At 29.4% G+C, this 13,156-nt stretch overlaps 1 long non-coding RNA gene across 1 annotated transcript; it reads left to right on the top strand.

Moving 5' to 3' along the window:
* Positions 1-1,000, top strand: LOC138348602 (uncharacterized). The gene is made up of 3 exons (XR_011221366.1): positions 1-288; positions 465-521; positions 603-1,000. It is a non-coding gene; the product is annotated as an uncharacterized lncRNA (long non-coding RNA).
* The last annotated feature ends 12,156 nt before the right edge of the window (positions 1,001-13,156 follow it).

Below are 13,156 nucleotides of genomic sequence, written 5' to 3'. Positions count from 1 at the left end.
TAAAGGCAGCACACGTTTGTCTCTCTATTAATTAATTAAAAACAACACGCCTAATTTCTCTGTCATATTAAATCTGAGCATACATATTCGCACGCTTAATGTCATCTTCAAGTACAAACCCTTTCAAGCTTTAAACTTATTTTCCAAAATCAAATTAAGCTTAAAATTTTTGTTCAACTACATCTCTATTAATCTTCCACAAAATTAAATTTTTTATTTTTCGACCATCAAATTCGTAATATTGCATGATTTTCGGAAAAAATCGGTGTTGTATAGATCATCAAACAGGTTTATTTCTTAAAGTTTTTATTGTTTCTCTGATTCTTTTGTCAAATTATTTAATTTTTATATGTTGTTGGTAGATTTTAGGAGAAATTTCCGTTGTATAGATAATGCAAGTTTCTTCAAGTTTTATATTTATTTATGTCAAATTCTTTAATATTTATTTGTCTATAAATTTTTAGGATCTGGGTTGTTGAATACAATGTCTAATTCTGATACTCTAAGGAGATTCACAAGAGGTACAAATTATACCGGTAACTTCATGGTTGAAATACCATCTTTTGATCTATGTATAACTCAAATTCAATCGCAAATCTCAGGCTATACAGTTTTGATGGAATTAGAGAAGAATTCGAATGATGAACTAGTAAGGTCTAGTCCTTCTAAAAGGAAAGTAGTATCAACGGTGAAAGCAATCGGAAAAAATGTTACAAGAGGAGGAAAGTAAAATTTTTTGTCCCATACATGATTGGAGAATCTGTTGTTAATGAAGAACAAGACGAAGTGAGTGAAGAATCACATAATTCATCAATTTCTTTTTCTTCATCTTCTTGTGTGTGAAACCAAGACATGATTTTGACTTGTAACAAAAATCCAGCAGTAGAGATCTTGTAACACTCATGTCTGCATGTTTTATAAAATATGTTTAACTATATATGTCATAAAATATTAACTGTTGTATTTAATGGTAGTATGCTTAAATGAATATTTGCACTTTATTAAATGTGTATGATTTTTGTATAAATTTCGATTGCAATATGCAAAAATATATAAACATTATATGAAAAATGTATAAATATTGTATAAAGTATGAATGTCATATTGAACTTTGATATATGTAACAGAAACAAATGGTATATATATGAACATTGTGTGAATACTATATGAACGTTTTATGAATGACAGTAAAGTTCAATGCATATATATATAATGTATAAACATTGTATGAATTATGAATCTCATATTGAACTTGGATATATGTAACAGAAACAAATGGTACATATATGAACATTGTATGAACATTGTATGAATACTATATGAACATTTTACGAAAAGCAGTATAGTTCAATATATATTTATAATGTATAAACATTGTATGAATTATGAATGTCAAATTGAACTTTGACATATGTAACAGAAACAAATGATATATATATGACAATTTTTTACGAAATCAAACTTTATAAATGTCATTGATAACAACTAAACTCAATAAAACAAAACGTGTTTCTAACATTCAAAATAACACAATAACAAATGTAACATTACGAAATCATTGTTTTTGCACAGGATAATTTGAACATGTTTTTCTATTGTGTCCAACTTGACGGCTTCTACTGCAAATCATTTTTGTCCTTTTCAATTTTATGTCAGCAAATCCCTTCCATCTTTCAAGTTTTGGTCTACCCGCTATAAAAGATTAATACAAAATATATATTCTAATTTCATTAGAAACATATACTATAATTTTGAAAAAAAATAAATGGACTTTCATACACAAATGATACACGTTTTGTATAATCTTCATACACTATTAAAAAAATTCAGACTTCGACGTTACACAAATTTATAATTAGTTCATATAATTCATATACACTTCATACACAGTCAATATATCATTCACTATCCTATACAATACTCCGATTAAACAAACACACTACATTTTCAATATAAAATTAATATAAAAACATTTATCATAATTTAAATAGAAACAAATATTGTACACCAAAATTTATTAGGTTACTAAAAGAAGAAGAAGTGAAATATGAAGCTGTGAAAATATTCTTGAATTTTTAGAAAAAAAGACTTATACGTTGAAAGCAATCTGAAAATAATCGTGAAATTTTTGAAAGAAGACTACTTGTAATGTTGATCCAAATATGTTTGAAAATGACAATTTGAATGTATTATGAAAATCCAAAAATATTTGTTATCATCTGGTTGGGTTTTTTAAGGAATTAATTCAAAAAAATAATATTATTTTAACTAACTAGAGATATTTAAGGCAATGATAATAATTTGAAAATGTTTAATACCCCTAAAAACATGCTAATCATATATTTAACTTTAACTAAACTTCCTAAAAAGTGCTACTATTTATATTAAAAAACGTGCTACCTACATTAAATGTAGCAATTAATAAATAAACAAAAGTTTCATAATTTGTGTTGTCAGTGTGTTAATTATTAACATTAATTATCCATTATTACTTTATCCCTTTAATTTTTAATTAATTGTTAATAACAACTCTTTTTAATAAATTATAATTATTAAAAATGCTATAGAGTGAGATACTAAATGCTACACAATGAAATTGAAACTCTAATGTCATAACTTAATAATATTACTGTATAAAATGCTATATATAAAATTTACACTGATTATAATACTAAAATTTTAGAAATTGAAACTTTGACAGCTCTAGATTGATTGAATTATCTCTTTTGTGTAATTAATTAACAAAAGAAAAGTTGTATACTTTCTTTTGAATATATTTCTAAATGTTTATAATGTGAGAATTATATAATCGAGACGTTTCTTTAAAAGCCAAAATTCATAATTTTTTACTATATCATTAATTATATATAAGTCAAAGACGAACAAATTATGATTACCAATTTACTCTTATGATAAAATACAAAAATCGAACTTGAGATAGAAAAATCAAAGCATGCCGAACTAATTTGATATGATGATGGTATGTAACTTTAACTTGAAAATTGAAGTTATCAAACCGGAGTTTTAAATAACATACCATGTCCACTCCTGATTGAGAAATTCGTAGTATAATAGTAGTCCCCACTACTCATGTAACATATTTATTCATAGCCTTTGTTAATTGAACCTATTTGCGTATCCCATTAAAACGGTACCACAAACTTCTCTCACTACTCTATAACGTTTCTAAAATTAATTATTAATTACCAAAATCTTTCTAAACAAACTCAAATTAAATTTTATAAATTGTCACCATATATATAGAGATGATACTAGAGTGTAAATACAAAAATAGAGATAAATATCTCATTGTATAATTCTTACTGGGATATTCGATAGCCAACACTAATGTTGGATGGTATATTTGATAACAACCGCTTTATATGTCATTTAGTTAGTTTAATTTGGACGTATAACTATTAAGTACTATAGATAGTCCATTACAACCATCAAATATATTAACGGTGTAACATTTTTTATATGTAATTTTGTTGCGGTGCATAGGACATACTCCTTAAAATATGCTAAACAACATGTTTTCACCTTAATTTTCTCCAAGAGGTAAAAAAAAATTCTCTTTATAAATTACCAATCTCTTTCAAATGTAAAAACACCCTAAACAAACAAACAAACCAAGACAAGAAAGCAAACAAAATGGATAGAAGATTACTTGGTCTGTCTGTCCTAACACTCATGATTTGCTCTCTCCTTGTTACAAAAACATGGGCCGATGAAGATAAAAACCCAGAAGAAGCAGCCGCGGCTGCTGATCAGAACTCGAAACCAGCAGCAGCAGCAGCAGCTGTTGGAGCTACTCCAAAGGAACCGAAGGGCGATGATTCTGATGCACATGATAGTGATGAGAATTACGTTCTTCCGGGTGGTTTTAATGGGATAGAAGATCAATTTGATCCTGAAATCATCGTTGTTGGGCATTAAGTTAATTAATTAATTAGTCCTTTTTTCATCAGTGTCATATTCATGACTTAAATATGACATGTTTATATTCATGTTTTTTGCAAATTTTTGAATGAACATATAATAAATGACAATTTTAAACAATTGTACATGTGCTTTATTTGTTATTTGTTGTTGCGCATTAACTTAATTAACATTAGGAGTGTGTTTGATACGAAGAAAAATATTTTCTAGAAAATGTTTTTCAATTTTTTCATGTTTTATTGGGACAAAAGTTTGGAAAATATTTTCCAAATCAACTCATTTTTCTCAAAATTAAGAAAAATGACTTCCTTCAAAAATTAAGGAAAACATTTTCCATAACTCTCTTCCAATTTCAAATTACATTTTTTTTTTGGAAAAACATCCATTTAAAAAAATATTTTTAATTTCAAAATTTTATTTTTTCACCTGATCATTGACTCTTCCTCCACCGGCCACCCCCCCCCCCCCAAACCCCACCCCTCCCTAAAAAATTAATTTGTTTTTAAAAAATATTTTCAACTTTAAATTTTTACGTTTAAACTCCTACGCCCCCCCTCCCCCCCCCCCCCCGGCCAGCCCCCCCTATCAGCCCCCACCCATCCTAATCCCCAAAAAAATTAATTTTGTTTTTTAAAAATACTATCAACTTCAAATTTTTATTTTTTCACTCCTATCCCATTCCCCTCCCTCCGCCCCTACCTACTACCCCCACCCCCACCCCACCCCCACCCTAAAAAATAATAATTTTGATTTTGAAAAATATTTTCAATGTCATAAATTATTTTTTACTCGAGTAAAAATAAAAGATGTCTCTCAAAAACATTTTTCATTCATAAATCACACACTAAAAATCATTTTCAGAAAATATTTTCTATTCACTAACCAAATATGAGAAAATAAGTCCAAAATCTACTTATTTTCCAGAAACACATTTTCTAGAAAAACATTTTCCTCCATACCATAACACACCCTAGAGTACATTTGCAAATTTTCGTATGAACTTATAGACATATTTTGAAAGAAAAAAAAGATTATATATAGATTTCATGATTATACTCTTTATTATTCTTTTTCTTCTTAGCCTTCATGATGTATGAAAATGTATTGGACATTTAACACCTCTCATGCTATTTGTAATGGCAGAAAAATAAAAATCTGTGAAAATTGATCACAAATCGAAAACCTTAACTACCACCAATTTCATGTACATAAAAAAAAGTTAAAAAAATTAACTATTTTTTCACTTTCACATTTTAATCCAAAACAATCTAAATAACTGATCAACAAATGAAAAATATATACAGAAAAGGTCAATAAATATTTAAACTATCACTTAATAAGAAATAACTAATCTTTAATATTCAAAAATAAGAAGTTACCAACTCCTAATAAATCTCAACTACTTATCACTTTCACATTCTAAACCAAATTATTCCTCATTAAAAAAAAAACTGAAAAATACGAAAAAAAAGAACAATAGAACTATCAACACATAAAATTACCCAATACACGTATATAAATAAGGGAAACATAAAATGGAAAACCATTTTTAACAAATTTTTTTTTGATATATACATACAAAAACACAAGAAAATATTCTACACATTATAATTGAGAAATAGAGTAAGAAAAACAATTAACTCTTTAATTTTGAAATTTGAAAGTTATCAACTCCTAATATATCTCCATTATGTCTCACTTTCACATTCTAATTCAAAATATTCTGAATAACCAATAAACATATGAAAAATGCATTTAAAAAATAAAAATCAACAAAAAAGATTTAAACTATCACTTTTACGAATAAAAATTTACAAACCATGTTTACAACTTTCCTTATAATTGCTCTTCAAACTACGCCATCTACTACTTTAAATAGTGTTACTGAAATTTTAATATTCTACTTCAATTCTCTTTATATCTCTTTCAATATTGTAAAAAAGGTTAAAATTTTAGAAAAAAATGATATACTTAATCGGTGATATAACAATAACAAAAATATTCTGGGACTTAATGTCACACTCCTGATTATGGCCCACACTCGAGAATCATTGTTGGTTTTCAAGGGAACCTTTGTCCAGTCTGATTAAGCAGAAAACTAAATATCAAAACTATCTAAAAATATTGAGTATGAAACATAAAATTTTAAACAAAACATACATACCATCAAATTTAGATAATGTTCTTCATAGGAAACTCATGTTTAAGTTGATTGTCAAGAGCTGAAACATTCATAATCATGACAAAGTGTACAGTATTGTTAAGATTATAGATGATGAGGAGCTGATAATATGTATACACTTAAAGAATCTGAAGTCTTCATTCTTCTTTGAGAAAAGACATAAATTGACACATGAAGTTGTTTTGAATTTTTAAAAAGACATCTTAACTATGCAGATGTCCATTTACCCCCTTAAACTATTTCGAATATGTATTATTACATCATTTTTGGATCAATTCCAGATTTTAAATGGCAAGTGTAATCACACACCATTCATTGTGCGACACGTGTTAATTCAATTTGAAATATTATTTTTTTATTTTAAGTTTTTTTTATTTCTTTCACTTACTTTTTGACTTATTTTAATTTTATTATTTTAATTTCATTTCAATTTTTAATTCATCTTCTACCCCAACTTTCAAGCTTCCTCCATTTTCTTTCTTTATTCCTTCTTATTTACCTCTTATCCTCACCTAACCCATACCCATATCAAGTTGAGCCCCTCCATTTTCTTTCTCTTTTCATCTTCTTATTTGGTCAAATTTTTTACTTTCCAAAATTATACTATTTTTTAGACTTTGTTGAGTTATTGATAACAAAACTAATTATTTTTCTAAGAAAGATCAAAATTTTGAAGGTATCATCATTTAAATTATCTCATTTCTATATAAATTCAAAACTAGAAATGATAATTTTGAAAGCATAAGAATTCTCCAAAAATTGAAAAAGTTTAATTAGAATTTGGATAAAAAACTAAATAATGTCTACTAATCATCTTGAAATCTAATGGGTTTATCACATTGTTCAAAATCTATTAAAATATCTAGATATAATTATAAAATTGAAGAGAGTTAAACTAATAGTAGAATAAAAGAGAGATGGAGTTGTGGTAAAAAGTGACACTAAAAGTTATAAGTTAATGAATATGACAATGAATTTTTGAAGAAGAAGGAAGAAAGAAAAAGAAAAAAATAATAAAGAGAAAAATTTTAAATAATAAGAAAAATAAAACTATATATTTTATAGTAAAATTCTTGTAAAAATAAAAGTATATTCGTTTTTCTAGTTTGTTCACGCTCTTTAAGAGAGTGTATACACTCTCCATGCCAGGTGGACAAAAAATGATATAATAATATCAGTTCAGAATTGTTTAAGGGGGTAATAAGACACTTGCATAGTTTAAGTGTCTTTTTGAAAATTCGGGACAACTTCAAGTGTTACTTTATGTCTTTTCTCTTCTTCTTTTAAAATTGTTACTCTTATCATTAGTTATAATAATGTTGTTGGGTATATAGGAAGAGTTAACATAAAATGGAGGGAAGATATAAAGAGAGGAACTTCAAAAGTTGGGAACTTGAAGAGTTGGAAACTTGAAAATTATATTTTAGTGAAAAATCATTTCTCTCTCATCGCTGATGAAAAGAAAAATAAAAAACACTCCTATTAATTGTTAAAAAGGTTGGAAAGAGGGAACCCTCCACTACAAAAAACACTTAAAATCTGGGGGTTAAAATTACATATTCCGGAGATCAGTAACCCCCGCAACTTAGTTTTAGGGCAGTTGCAGAAACTCCTACAATTAGGTGTGCCACAATTATGTCGCAGGGTTTTTTATCCAACCCCTGGTACCAGTAGCGGAGGTTTACTACTGGGGGTTTTGAACCCACAAATTGATAACTGCACAAATTCTAGAATTTAGAACCCCAACAATTATATACTCTGGGAGTCAAAAACCCCACGATTCATGAATTATACATTAAAACTAACAAGAGTTTTAACCCCTGCTATTTATGAAATGTATCTTTTTCTAAAATTTTGCTTGAAATTAAATATTTAAATTTAAATAATAATAACTAATTAATTAACATAGACAAATCTAAAAGGGCATATTAGTATATGAAATAACAGAATAGTTCACCACAAAAGCATGTCATAAAGTGTACAATTAGTTCTACAAACTTAATTGGAACATGTTATTCACTTCAACCATATTATTACAAGAAACTTTCAATCACTACAAAAACTTGCTTGAACTTCAAATCACTACAAAAAATTGCTTAAACTTTAGATCACTAGCATCCAAACTCAAGAAAGGATCTACAACTGTTTATGAAACTTCAGCGGGGTTCACTACGATTACTATCACTAATATCACCTGGCTGCAAAGAAAAATACACATGTAAGTGACTTCATCCAAACTCAAGACTTTTACTCCGATAAAATATGAAATAATGCAAGCTAACACTAAGCATGTGAAAAACAATACTAAATTCACTACTATGAAAGTAAATATCAATGCCACTCATTAACAAATAGGTCAACACTAACATGTAAAAATATGTTCTGGACCATGAGTACTGCCTTGCCCATAAAACTTTGCCAAAAGTAAAGAAGCTAATCTTAGTAGATATGTCACTAGAAAACACGGTGGATCCAGAAAATGGCTGCACCTAAACGAACATATCTGATATATAAATAAGGTCATTGAAGAAGAGAGAATGTAAACATTATATTTACCATTGTAGTAGTAGGAGCAAATAGCACCACAAATTGTTCTGGTAATGCCCCTTTATATGACTTGAAAACAACCATCATTTGAATGTGAGAATTCAACAATTTATTGTAGTTCTCCTGGCAATTGGATGGACATGAAACACTCGAAGCATTCATACCGCTGAATCGAGGTCTTGCTTGTTTAAAAACTCTAGTGGGAACAACTCCTAATCCCAAACACCTTACCCTTCCAGAGTGCTCTTTTCCTAGAATTTTTCCAACTGCATCATCTGGCGATACTATAGACTCATCCACAGTGCTTTGACTCAAAGTTTGCTGAATTTTTTCCTGAGTATAGTACACACACGGAACACTTTATCAAAATTTTAAAAAGTAATTGAAAACAAAGATGTATTACCTAAATATAATCAAAGTGCATTCACATATTCGTGAGTTAGGAATTCCTTTACTCCTGAGTTTAGCATTCATAAAATACATTTTCCTGGGTTAGGCATTCATATTTTATGCAAAGTACATGCATATATTCAATCCAAGTGAGAGATAAGTAGTAAGACATAATTTTAAATCATTACTCAAGCAAAGATTTTAAATCACTTCAAAATGACAGCACACTATACTAAACAAGGCACTATCAAACTAATTTGAACAATAGCAATGACGAAAATATTAACAGAGAATCTCAGGTTTAAAATAAATAAGAGACTAAACATAAACTGCTTGACTTAACTTGTTAATAGAATAGGGACATACTTGACACAACCAAGGAACTGAAGTGCTATTATTTCCCCCATTAACTAACTTACACAGATAACTTTTGCCGCTTCATTTACATATGCTCTATCTACATTCTTATGAGTAGCAAGATAAAGTCACAGCCATCTATAAGCAAAACAATCAACTTAGAATAACTTAACTAACTAAAAATAATTACAAAATAAGTCATCTTAATAACTAAATAAAGTGAAAAGAACTAAAATCTTTAACCATTTCAGCCCTTCTTCTAGAGTTAGCTTTGGATCCACCTGTGTGTGGAATGATTTGTTTCTTTCGACTTTCAGCATTTCTGTTGCACATTTTCCTAACAAAAAAGATAAACGAAATTCAATCATTAGAAAGTAATTGTATGACTACACATACTACTTAAAACAATTAAATATATATACCTGTGTTTCTTTTTTATAACAATAATTAACATAAGAAGTCCACTGATCTCTTGGAATTCCAGGTGGAACATTATCCATAATTTGAGTTTTGCTTTAAAATGGATCACTGAACACTTTCCATATGTCCAACCTATTTGCACTCCACTTCTTTGAAATACAGTTATAAACATATCGTTGAGCAGCTAAGTTGGTTGTCTAAAAAAAATCGAGGTTTCAATAATAAACACTAGTTAGCTTACCTATTAAATTTAAATATAAAGATTTGAGAAAAGAATATAAGTATAGTATTCAGAATATAGAGTTTATACCACTATGATTTGATCAAAGACGCTATCGAAGTATGACATAGGCATATTTGGCCATTTGTCAAAGTGCATTGGAAATAAGGACGAATCAGCAGCTAAAATTCCACAAAAACTAGAAAGAAGGGGTTGTGCTTCTCCAAATGGACAATCTAGGTAGTCAAAATTGACCACAATACGATCTTCTCCAGATAATTTAGCACTTCTTTGACTTTCACTTTAAATTTTTTTTTGTTTCCTTCTGAATCTGGAATAGTGAAAATGATATGAAATGAAAACATGTTCAATTTGCCAGCCAATCATGTTCTAGAGTGGGTTGTAGTACTTGTTTATATTTTTAATTGTTTCCCTCTATTGTTCCACAGTGGGTTGTTGCCTTTTATTATTCTTTATTATGTGATGTATTCTTTACTGGAAATACAAAAAAAGATGGCAAAATGGAGGGGTCAAATAATATAACCAGAGAGGTCACATGTAACCCCATTCCAATTGCACCATCATGGCAATTTATTTGACAAAGTAGAATCATATTGGAAGCTTCCCTTCAATTACAGCAATAATGACTTTTGATCATCAACACATTGAGGGGAAACCAAGAAACTTGTATTTTTTTTCACTTTGTGATTGAAATGAAGGGAGTAGGTACAAAAGAAGATGAAAAGTGAGGGGAAAAATAGGACAAGCCCCTTTAACAAGAAGAAGAAAAACAAGACAAATGGAGAAGAATAAAAAAAGATGAAAAAGAAAGCAGAAGTATAAAGTTTACCTATTGCTTCTACGGTGCAATACTCCGTAGACTCACGTCCAACAACACGCTTCTTAAATGATTTCGGTTGTGATTTGGCCTGACTTGATGAAGTCGAATGTGATACAACCTGATTTGAGAAAATAGACTGTGATGCAGCCTGAGTTGACTGAACCGGATGTGATGTAGCCTGAACTGAGGAAGTCATCTGTTTTTTCTCCTTAACTGATGAAATCGATTGTGATGTGGTTGGTTGTGCGTTGGGCTGAACTGACAATGTAGGTTGTGTTTGAACTGAGTTTTGCAAGTTCTGCCAGCGCTTGGTCTTTGCCATTTCTACAATAAACCAAAGATATGATAAATAAGAAATTCTTAAAAAAAATATTGTTATTGAAATACTTGTAAAGATTACTGGTTCATCCAGTTATAAGACTGCAGATTTTCATAAGAAATTTGTATCCAGATCCACACACACATGAAAAGTTCAAATCTTAATAAAAGAGTGATGTGATTAGCATATACAAATAGTTTTTCCTTTACACCAAAACTAAAAAGCATGCTATGTGTGTTCAGACATATGCTCCTCTGTTGAGATTTGGACATTTCCATAATCAACATCGGAAAAAATTTCACTTGTTGTTGGTAGGGCTCATTCTCAAATATCTCTTCTTCATCAACTTGTCCCATGTCAAACACATCTCTTGGTTGTAAATGTATAGCTACACTCCATTCTTTATTTGTTTCATCATCAACATAGAAAACCATATTTGCTTGTGATGGTTCAATATAAGGATCATCATCCTCACGATTACCGGTATGAATCAACTTAGAAAAATTAACACAATTAAAGTTCCAAACATCTCTTTTAAACCCTCTATCTCGAGTAGTGTAAGCCCACTTGCATTTGAAAAGGACAACCCTGAACTTTCCATAATAGTTAAGCTCAATAATATCTTCCAACTTCCCATAATATGGCAAATCTGCTTGTCTTGCATTTCTATCAGCACTAGACGCAACGCAAGAAGTGTCAGACATAAGAAAAACTCCACTATTTTGAGTTTTCAATCCTTGTTCTCTTGACAAAGTTCGAAATTTTAACCCATTAATGTTATAAGAAGTGAATCTTCTTGCATATGGCGCTGGACCTTGTGCTAAAAACTTTATATCATCAGAGATTCTGTCTTCTATATCTGGATTCATTATCTAAATAAGAAAAATATTTTCGTCAGATTTTCTAAATTGAATTAGAAATCCTATGCAAAACTATCATCATATCACTCACCCGCTTAGGAAACCAATTAGTAAACTCTCTATTAATTCTCTTTTCTACCTTTGTTATCGAAGGTTTTCTGCCTCTTGAACTCCTTTTAATGTGTTGCCAAAATTCACTACAAATAAAATCAATGAACAACCATTTTAATAATGTTTTTTAATAGATCAAACTTATTTAAATTACTTACTCAATAAATGGCTTTGCTGAAGCGCAATTAAGTAATACATATCGATGAGCTTGAGTTTTCTCCAAATTAGTCAAAGGAAATGTTATGAAGCCTTCGACAACTTTACCTTGTCGAGGGAACGTAGATGACCTTTCAAGAACCTCATCATGATTTGTTTCATCATTTACTCGTTTAGGCCTATTTACCCTCGATTCGATATCCTCAAAATAACGAGAATAAAGAGTTAGATCTTCTTCAATTTTTTGACCTTCAGCTATACATCCTTCTGCCTTTGATTTGTTCCCTATAAGTGACTTCAAAATGACCTAACAATCTACCATTAAAATTACATAGTATTAGAACAAGCATTTACTTTGAGACAAAAGTTTTTAAAAATAAGATATTTTACCTTTCAACAAAATACATCCATCGATAACGTACTGGACCACCTAGTATTACTTCATCTACTAAATGGACAGTTAAATGAACCATTACAGTAAAAAAAGATGGAAGGAACAACATCTCTAGGTGGCAAAGAGTGATGACAATCCGTTTTTGTAGTTTTTCAAGGTCCATGAGGCTCAAGTTTTTTAGACAATGTGTCCAAAAAGGAACAGAACTCTACCAAAATTGCTACAACTTGATTTGGAAGAACATTGCGAATTGCTATCGGCAGTAATTGTTCCATAATGATGTGACAATCATGACTTTTTAATCCAAAGATCCTCTTTGATTCTAGATGTATACAACGATATATATTACTCGAATAACCATCAGACATTAAGATATTCTTTAAAGTTGTAAGGAAGGTCAGTTTCTTATCCTTTGGA

This window comes from Solanum lycopersicum, chromosome 5 (assembly GCF_036512215.1).
Source record: "Solanum lycopersicum chromosome 5, SLM_r2.1".
NCBI classification, from domain to species: domain Eukaryota; kingdom Viridiplantae; phylum Streptophyta; class Magnoliopsida; order Solanales; family Solanaceae; genus Solanum; species Solanum lycopersicum.
The sequence above is the reverse complement of the archived record's forward strand: the minus strand, read 5'-3'. Positions and strand labels throughout refer to the sequence as shown.